The sequence below is a fragment of the Nycticebus coucang genome, chromosome 6 (genome assembly GCF_027406575.1).
Source record: "Nycticebus coucang isolate mNycCou1 chromosome 6, mNycCou1.pri, whole genome shotgun sequence".
In the NCBI taxonomy this organism is placed as follows: Eukaryota; Metazoa; Chordata; class Mammalia; order Primates; family Lorisidae; genus Nycticebus; species Nycticebus coucang.
The window spans coordinates 130,944,621-130,953,142 of record NC_069785.1 but is presented as its reverse complement, the minus strand read 5'-3'; the positions used below and the strand labels follow the sequence as shown (position 1 = coordinate 130,953,142).

General features: G+C 38.9%; 1 pseudogene; it reads left to right on the top strand.

The window, feature by feature from the left end:
• The first annotated feature begins 378 nt into the window (after window positions 1–378).
• LOC128588238 (transcription factor BTF3-like) lies at window positions 379–1,038 on the top strand (annotated as a pseudogene).
• Window positions 1,039–8,522: the final 7,484 nt, after the last annotated feature.

Here is an 8,522-nt window from a genome sequence, read left to right as displayed (position 1 = left end):
AATTATAGTGAAATGAAAACTAACAAAAAAAAACAAGATAGAAATACACATGTTAGAAATTTTGGTACATTTTTAAATAACTCTTGAATATGCTAAATCACTATTCATAAAATATTAAGAACTGAACAATAAAAATATAAGGTATTAAAACATAGGCTACAGCTAGAGTAGTACTCAGAGGTAAATGTATAGCCTTAAAACGGATTTATTGCAAAATAAAGATCGAAAAAAATACCTAAATACCAAAAAGATAGCCGGCCTTCCTCTAGCTGCCATCTTGCGTCTCCACATGTGTGCGCCTAAACTCAGCTGGTCCACCCGAGACCCCCTGAGCACCAACCCTAGTCCCCCGCGCGGCCCTCTTTACGCTCTGACAAGATGAAAGAAACTATCATGAACCAAGAGAAACTTGCCAAACTACAGGTACAAGTGGTGGGAAAGGAACTGCTCGCAGAAAGAAGGTGGTTCATAGAACAGCTACAGCAGATGATAAAAAACTTCAATTCTCCTTAAAGAAGTTAGGGGTAAACAATATCTCTGGTATTGAAGAGGTGAATATGTTTACAAACCAAGGAACAGTGATCCACTTTAACAACCCTAAAGTTCAGGCATCTCTGGCAGCAAACACTTTCACCATTACAGGCCATGCTGAGACCAAGCAGCTGACCGAAATGCTACCCAGCATCTTAAACCAGCGTGGTGCAGACAGTCTGACAAGCTTGAGGAGCTGGCTGAAGCTCTGCCTAAACAATCTGTGGATGGAAAAGCACCACTTGCTACTGGAGAGGATGATGATGATGAAGTTTCAGATCTTGTGGAGAATTTTGACGAGGCTTCCAAGAATGAGGCAAACTGAATTGAGTCTACTTCTGAAGATGAAACTTGAAGACGTTACTGGGAGCTGCTATTTTATATTATGACTGCTTTTTAAAATTGTTTTTGTTTATGGATCTAATAAAATCTAGATCTCTAATATTTTTAAGCCCAAGCCCCTTGGACATTGCAGCTCTTTTCAGTTTTTGCTTATACATAATCCATTCTTTGCAGCTAATAAGCTGAAGAAGCCTGGGAATAAAGTTTGAAAAAATGGTTAATAAAGTTCTTTGCCTAGTAAAAAAAAAAAAAGAAGAACAAAAATGCCAGGTAATACCCCCCAAGTTTTTTTAACAAAAAAATAAAAAGAACAAAATGAATGACTAGAAAGAATTAGAACCAATAAGTTCAGCAAAGTTGTCACAGATGTAATTAATAAAATCAATTGTACCCTTATATACCAGCAAGAACAGTTCTAAAATATTTAAAAATTTTAGAAGATGATAAAGAAGTAGAAAAATATTAATGTATAGAGGAATAATAACAAAAGATGCATACGAAATATGTTCTGAAGAAAGTAATAAAGTTTTATTGAAAGATATTAAAGAAAACAAATGAAGACATAAGTTGATGGATAGGAAAAAACATTAGGCACCTGTCAATTCTCCTAAATTTACTTTATAAATTTTGTTATTCAATGTATAAATCTAATTGTAATCTATTTAAAGTCAGACCTGGATCTTCAAGTGTTATAACAAGTTGAGCCTACTATATAGAGAAAATGAAACAAGGCATATGACAGAGTGGCCCACAGGCAGTCCCCAGGTTACGAACTAGACAGGTTCTATACGTTTGTTTGTACATAAGTTGGAACAGGCACATTTACCTATGACCTACAATAGTCTTTATTCCTAAGAGTAAGCCATATGTCAGTTGGATATTTGTAACTCGAGCACTGTCTGTATAAGGCATGAGAGAAAGTATGAAATAATGAATATATGGTGCTGGGTCAACTAGGGGCGAATGGAAAAGCAGAAAATTATATTCCCTACTCCATACCAAAACATAGGCCATCTGGATTTTAAACCTAAATGCAAAAGCAAATCTTTAAAAACCTTCAGAAGAAAATTAAAAAGACTGACCCCAAGGTAAAGAAAGATTGCTTAAGACAAAAACCACACAAACCCATGAAGTGTATAAATTTCACTACATTAATGATATCTCTGTACCATGGAGTAGTACTGACCCATTTAAAAAAGTGGTGATCTAATATCTTTCATAAAAATCTGAATGGAAATACAGATCATTCTTCTAAGTGAAGTATCCCAAGAATGGAAAAATAAACAGCACATGAACTCAATGTAAGTTGGAATAAATGGATTAACACTTATGCGCACATTGGGAAGTTAAATTCCATGGAAATCAAGTAGGTGGGAGGGGGATTCTAGGTGAAGGGCACACTTAAAACTTTGGCTTAAGGCTTCCAACTAAAAAATGCCCTGGTCCAGATGGCTTCACTCCAGAATTCTATCAAACCTTCAAGGAAGAGCTTATTCCTGTACTGCAGAAATTATTCCAAAAAACTGAGGAAGAAGGAATCTTCCCCAACACATTCTATGAAGCAAACATCACCCTGATACCAAAACCAGGAAAAGACCCAAACAAAAAGGAGAATTTCAGACCAATCTCACTCATGAACATAGACGCAAAAATTCTCAACAAAATCCTAGCCAATAGATTACAGCTTATCATCAAAAAAGTCATTCATCATGATCAAGTAGGCTTCATCCCAGGGATGCAAGGCTGGTTTAACATACGCAAGTCTATAAATGTTATCCACCATATTAACAGAGGCAAAAATAAAGATCACATGATCCTCTCAATAGATGCAGAAAAAGCATTTGATAAAATCCAGCATCCTTTTCTAATTAGAACTCTGAAGAGTATAGGCATAGGTGGCACATTTCTAAAACTGATTGAAGCTATCTATGACAAACCCACAGCCAATATTTTACTGAATGGAGTAAAACTCAAAGCTTTTCCTCTTAGAACTGGAACCAGACAAGGTTGTCCTCTGTCACCTTTACTATTCAACGTAGTGCTGGAAGTTCTAGCCAATACAATTAGGCAAGACAAGGAAATAAAGGGAATCCAAATGGGAGCAGAGGAGGTCAAACTCTCCCTCTTTGCTGACGACATGATCTTATACTTAGAGAACCCCAAAGACTCAACCACAAGACTCCTAGAAGTCATCAAAAAATACAGTAATGTTTCAGGATATAAAATCAATGTCCACAAGTCAGTAGCCTTTGTATACACCAATAACAGTCAAGATGAGAAGCTAATTAAGGACACAACTCCCTTCACCATAGTTTCAAAGAAAATGAAATACCTAGGAATATACCTAACGAAGGAGGTGAAGGACCTCTATAAAGAAAACTATGAAATGCTCAGAAAGGAAATAGCAGAGGATATTAACAAATGGAAGAACATACCATGCTCATGGATGGGAAGAATCAACATTGTTAAAATGTCTATACTTCCCAAAGCTATCTACCTATTCAATGCCATTCCTATCAAAGTACCTACATCGTACTTTCAAGATTTGGAAAAAGTGATTCTGCGTTTTGTATGGAACCGGAAAAAAACCCGTATAGCTAAGGCAGTTCTTAGTAACAAAAATAAAGCTGGGGGCGTCAGCATACCAGATTTTAGTCTGTACTACAAAGCCATAGTGGTCAAGACAGCATGGTACTGGCACAAAAACAGAGACATAGACACTTGGAATCGAATTGAACACCAAGAAATGAAACTAACATCTTACAACCACCTAATCTTTGATAAACCAAACAAGAACTTACCTTGGGGGAAAGACTCCCTATTCAATAAGTGGTGTTGGGAGATCTGGATGTCTACATGTAAAAGACTGAAACTGGACCCACACCTTTCCCCACTCACAAAAATTGATTCAAGATGGATAAAGGACTTAAATTTAAGGCATGAAACAATAAAAATCCTCCAAGAAAGCATAGGAAAAACACTGGAAGATATTGGCCTGGGGGAAGACTTCATGAAGAAGACTGCCATGGCAATTGCAACAACATCAAAAATAAACAAATGGGACCTCATTAAACTGAAAAGCTTCTGTACAGCTAAGGACACAATAACCAAAGCAAAGAGACAACCTACACAATGGGAAAGGATATTTGCATATTTTCAATCAGACAAAAGCTTGATAACTAGGATCTATAGAGAACTCAAATTAATCCACATGAAAAAAGCCAACAATCCCTTATATCAATGGGCAAGAGACATTAATAGAACTTTCTCTAAAGACGACAGATGAATGGCTAACAAACACATGAAAAAATGTTCATCATCTCTATATATTAGAGAAATGCAAATCAAAACAACCCTGAGATATCATCTAACCCCAGTGAGAATGGCCCACATCACAAAATCTCAAAACTGCAGATGCTGGCGTGGATGTGGAGAGAAGGAAACACTTTTACACTGCTGGTGGGACTGCAAACTAGTACAACCTTTCTGGAAGCAAGTATGGAGAAACCTCAAAGCACTCAAGCTAGACCTCCCATTTGATCCTGCAATCCCATTACTGGGCATCTACCCAGAAGGAAAAAAATCCTTTTATCATAAGGACACTTGTACTAGACTGTTTATGGCAGCTCAATTTACCATTGCCAAAATGTGGAAACAGCCTAAATGCCCACCAACCCAGGAATGGATTAACAAGCTGTGGTATATGTATACCATGGAATACTATTCAGCTATTAAAAAAAATGGAGACTTTACATCCTTCGTATTAACCTGGATGGAAGTGGAAGACATTATTCTTAGTAAAGCATCACAAGAATGGAGAAGCATGAATCCTATGTACTCAATCTTGATATGAGGACAATTAATGACAATTAAGTTTATGGGGGGGGGAGCAGAAAGAGGGATGGAGGGAGGAGGGTGGGGCCTTAGTGTGTGTCACACTTTATGGGGGCAAGACATGATTGCAAGAGGGACTTTACCTAACAATTGCAATCAGTGTAACTGGCTTATTGTACCCTCAATGAATCCCCAACAATTAAAAAAAAAAAAAAAACTTTGGCTTAAGATGTCCAAAGCAAATTATGTAACCAAAATGCATGTGCCCCTATAATATTCTAAAAAAAATTTTAAGACCATAAGCCAAATTAATGGTGGAAGATTTGGGGTTATCAGTCTCCTACGTGATGATGGGACATCCTTTATATTTCTATATTTCAGAGGTCTTTTAATAGAAAGGGGAAAGAATTTGGAGGGGGAGGGATGATGGAGAAATTAAATATTATACCTTATGAAATCATAGGTCTAAAGGACACAGTTTTTAAAAGCACAGTTATGAAATGATAGGTCTAAAGCATGCACTTTATTTCTCCGATACTGCTAAGACAAGTGACAACGATCACCTGTGTCATACTCTTATGCAAATTCCTAGGGAAAAAATAAAGTTATAATTTTCTGTTCCAAAAAAACAATTTTTTGCACTACATTAAAACTGAAAATCTTTTTGAGAAATGTATCATTAGGTGGAAAAAAAATTTAAAAACCCATGGACATCAAAAGGTATCACACACAAATTGCAAAGAATTTTACATATGAGGAAAACACATTTGCAAGACATATAATGAACAAAGATTTATAGCCGGAATATATGAAAATTCCAAATCAATGAGCAAAAGAAAGAACCCTATGGGAGAACTGGCAACTGGAATCAACAGACAACTCACAGGAAAAAAGCTGAAATGGCCTGTATACATCCGAAAATACAGCCAACTGCACTGGCAGTCACAGAAATCCTCTTCACAACAGTGATACACCATTTCACATCCCTCTACTGGCAAAGATTAAAAAGTCTGATGATACCAAATGTTGGTGAGAATGTGGAGCAATTGGAACTTGAAGCAAGGCAAAATTAGAACAACCGCTTTGGAAAGCAATTTGGCCCAATCTGGTTATGTTGGAGACATTTGTAGTCTTAAGATCTAGCACCTTCAATTCTCAGTATATTCCCTAGAAAAACTCCAAGAGTGTATATTAGGAGGCACGCATGAGAATATTTACTGGAACACTTTTTGTAATTTAAAAAAAAAAAAAAAAACAGGAAAACAACCTAAAAGACCATGAGAAAAGAATGGATAAATTATAAATTGTGATATAGGCATGTAATAGAATACTCTACAGCAATGAAAAAGAAAAAGACCTACGGTCAGAACATGGACAAATCTAAAATACATAATGGTTAGTAAAAAAGATTATGGAATTTGCTACAGAAGAAAACCAATTACATAAAGTTTAATGTCAAGTAAATATGATAAAATTATATTTCATAATCAACCAATTTTGATCAGTGGATGCCTCTGAGGGACAAAGGGAAGGGGGTGGGATTAGGGAGAAACAGAAGGTATTTCAATTAAATATAGCCCAAGGGAAATGTTAAGATTTGGGAAATCTAGTTGATGAGTACACAGATGTTCACTCTATTATTCTCTTTGTCTGTACATCTGAAACATGAAACATGTCATGGTTCTTTTGAAATTAAAAACTATAAATACATAAAAACAAATAGTGGAAGCTTCATTCCCAGCTTGATCCTGCATAAAGAAGAAGCTGTCATTAAAGACGTAGGGAGAAAAAAATTAAGTCCCTTCAATCCCAATGAAAGGTAGCATAGTTGGACCTCATAAGAACTGGAAAGCGGGCTCAGCGGCTATAGCTCAGTGGCTAGGGTGCCAGCCACATACACAGGGGCTGGCGGATTCGAACCTGGCCTCAGCCTGCCAAACAACAATGACAACTACAACCAAAAATAGCACCTGTAATCCCAGCCACTTGGGAGGCTGAGGCAAGAGAATCACTTAAAACCAAGAGGTTGAGGTTGCCGTGAGCTATGATGTAACAGCACTCTACAGAGGGTGACATAGTGAGACGCTGTCTCAAAAAAAAAGAACTGGAAAGCAATCTCTTCTCTCCCTCCCTCCAATTGGTCTCTCATCTCTACTTTCTTTTAATTTTTTATCTCTGTTTTCTATGTATCTATTTTCTTCTACGTCTTCTCATTATATTCTCTGGTCCCTCAAAGTACCTCGTCCCAAGTTCACAGACTTTTCAGCTCAAGAACCTGTTCTGACCGCATCTCCACATCTCTTAGCTCAAATTTTTGAGACTGACCACTCCCAACCCAGGGATGAGCTGGCCTGGAGTCACATGTCTGTGTCTAGTTCAATCAGCCTTGACTGAGAAAGGAGTAGTATAATCTATATGGACTCTGACTGGGGGTTGTAAGCAGAACAAGATTCCGTCCCTCAACCTAGTTTAAGTGGGAAGCATTGGAATGGAAGCCTGTTCAGAAATAAATAAGGTGCATGAGGGCAAATTACTCTCCTGAGGTCTTTCCCTTGAGTGACATCTGAAGAATTGAAAAAAGATAATTCCAGGGCGGCGCCTGGGGCTTAAAAGGGGTAGGGCACTGGCCCCATATGTTGGAAGTGGCGGGTTCAAACCCAGCCCCAGTCAAAAAAAAAAAGATAATTCCTCACATTCTTGCCCTGGAGAATAGACTCATGAACAGATGGGAGCCAGATGGAAACGTAGGTCTGTACAGAGGACAGGGACCAGGCAGCGCTAGGGAGCTTGCAAGAATGTTGTTTATGTGCAGGAAGAAAGGGCCCTGGAGCCACAGGGTTCGGAGCCAAGCCCCGAACTGAACCCACCCTCTCTCCCCCAGTCACTCAGTAGGCTCTTCTTCTGCAACTTTTATGTCAATACAGGGCACTTTTATTCATCCTTTAGCCAGAACCCCAGGCATAATCCTCTTCATCTCCCCACCCCCAATTCCCTACACACACCCTACAGCAACATCCTGTGGCTTCCACCCTGTGAGAGCCTCTCATTCTTTGCTGCCTCTTCCCCTTTGCCAGGCCCCCCCCCTAAATGATAAATCCAAGTCACCTCCTCATTCAGTCACCATCCACATTTCCACAGTGTCAGCTACTGGGAGAGCCGTGGGTAGAGACAGGTTAGGAACCAGACAATGGCCCTTGCATGCTTAGCAGGGGAGAGAAATGGTCTTTAAAAGATAAACAGCAATGTGATGATAATTGGAAGTTGGATTAAGTGCTCTGAAGGAAAAGCTCTGTGTTCTTAGAGATTGCTTAACTAGGGGAACCTAATTGCAATCGAGGCAATCAGGAAAGGCCTTCCTGAAGAGTGACTTTTCACCTGTTGGAGTCACAGCTGCCTTCTTAAAACCCTCCATCATCTTCCCTTTGAAAAGATAAAGATAATCCAGAGCAGAGCCAGTCATAACTCAGCTCCCTGCTTTCCTTCCTGAATTTTGCCTCCACTTTCTCCCTAGACTCCACTCTCCAGCCACCCTGGACACCTTTCTGCCCCCAAAAAATGTCATTAAGAAAAGACCTTCCTGTCCATTTTCCTCAGCCAGTCATCTGTCGAGTGTTAAGTAAATGTCACTTGCTCCAAATAGCCATCCCCACGCACCCCCTGAGGAGGGTCTGCCTGAGCCTGGGTGTCAGATATATTGTTCCATCCTCATACCAAATGCTCTTGCAACCGTCTCTTCAAAATCTGTCAGAACTCTCGGCTCCATCTGTACAGGGGAATTCCTGTGTTGTTTCTCAGTCTATCTCCAGGGCCTCACT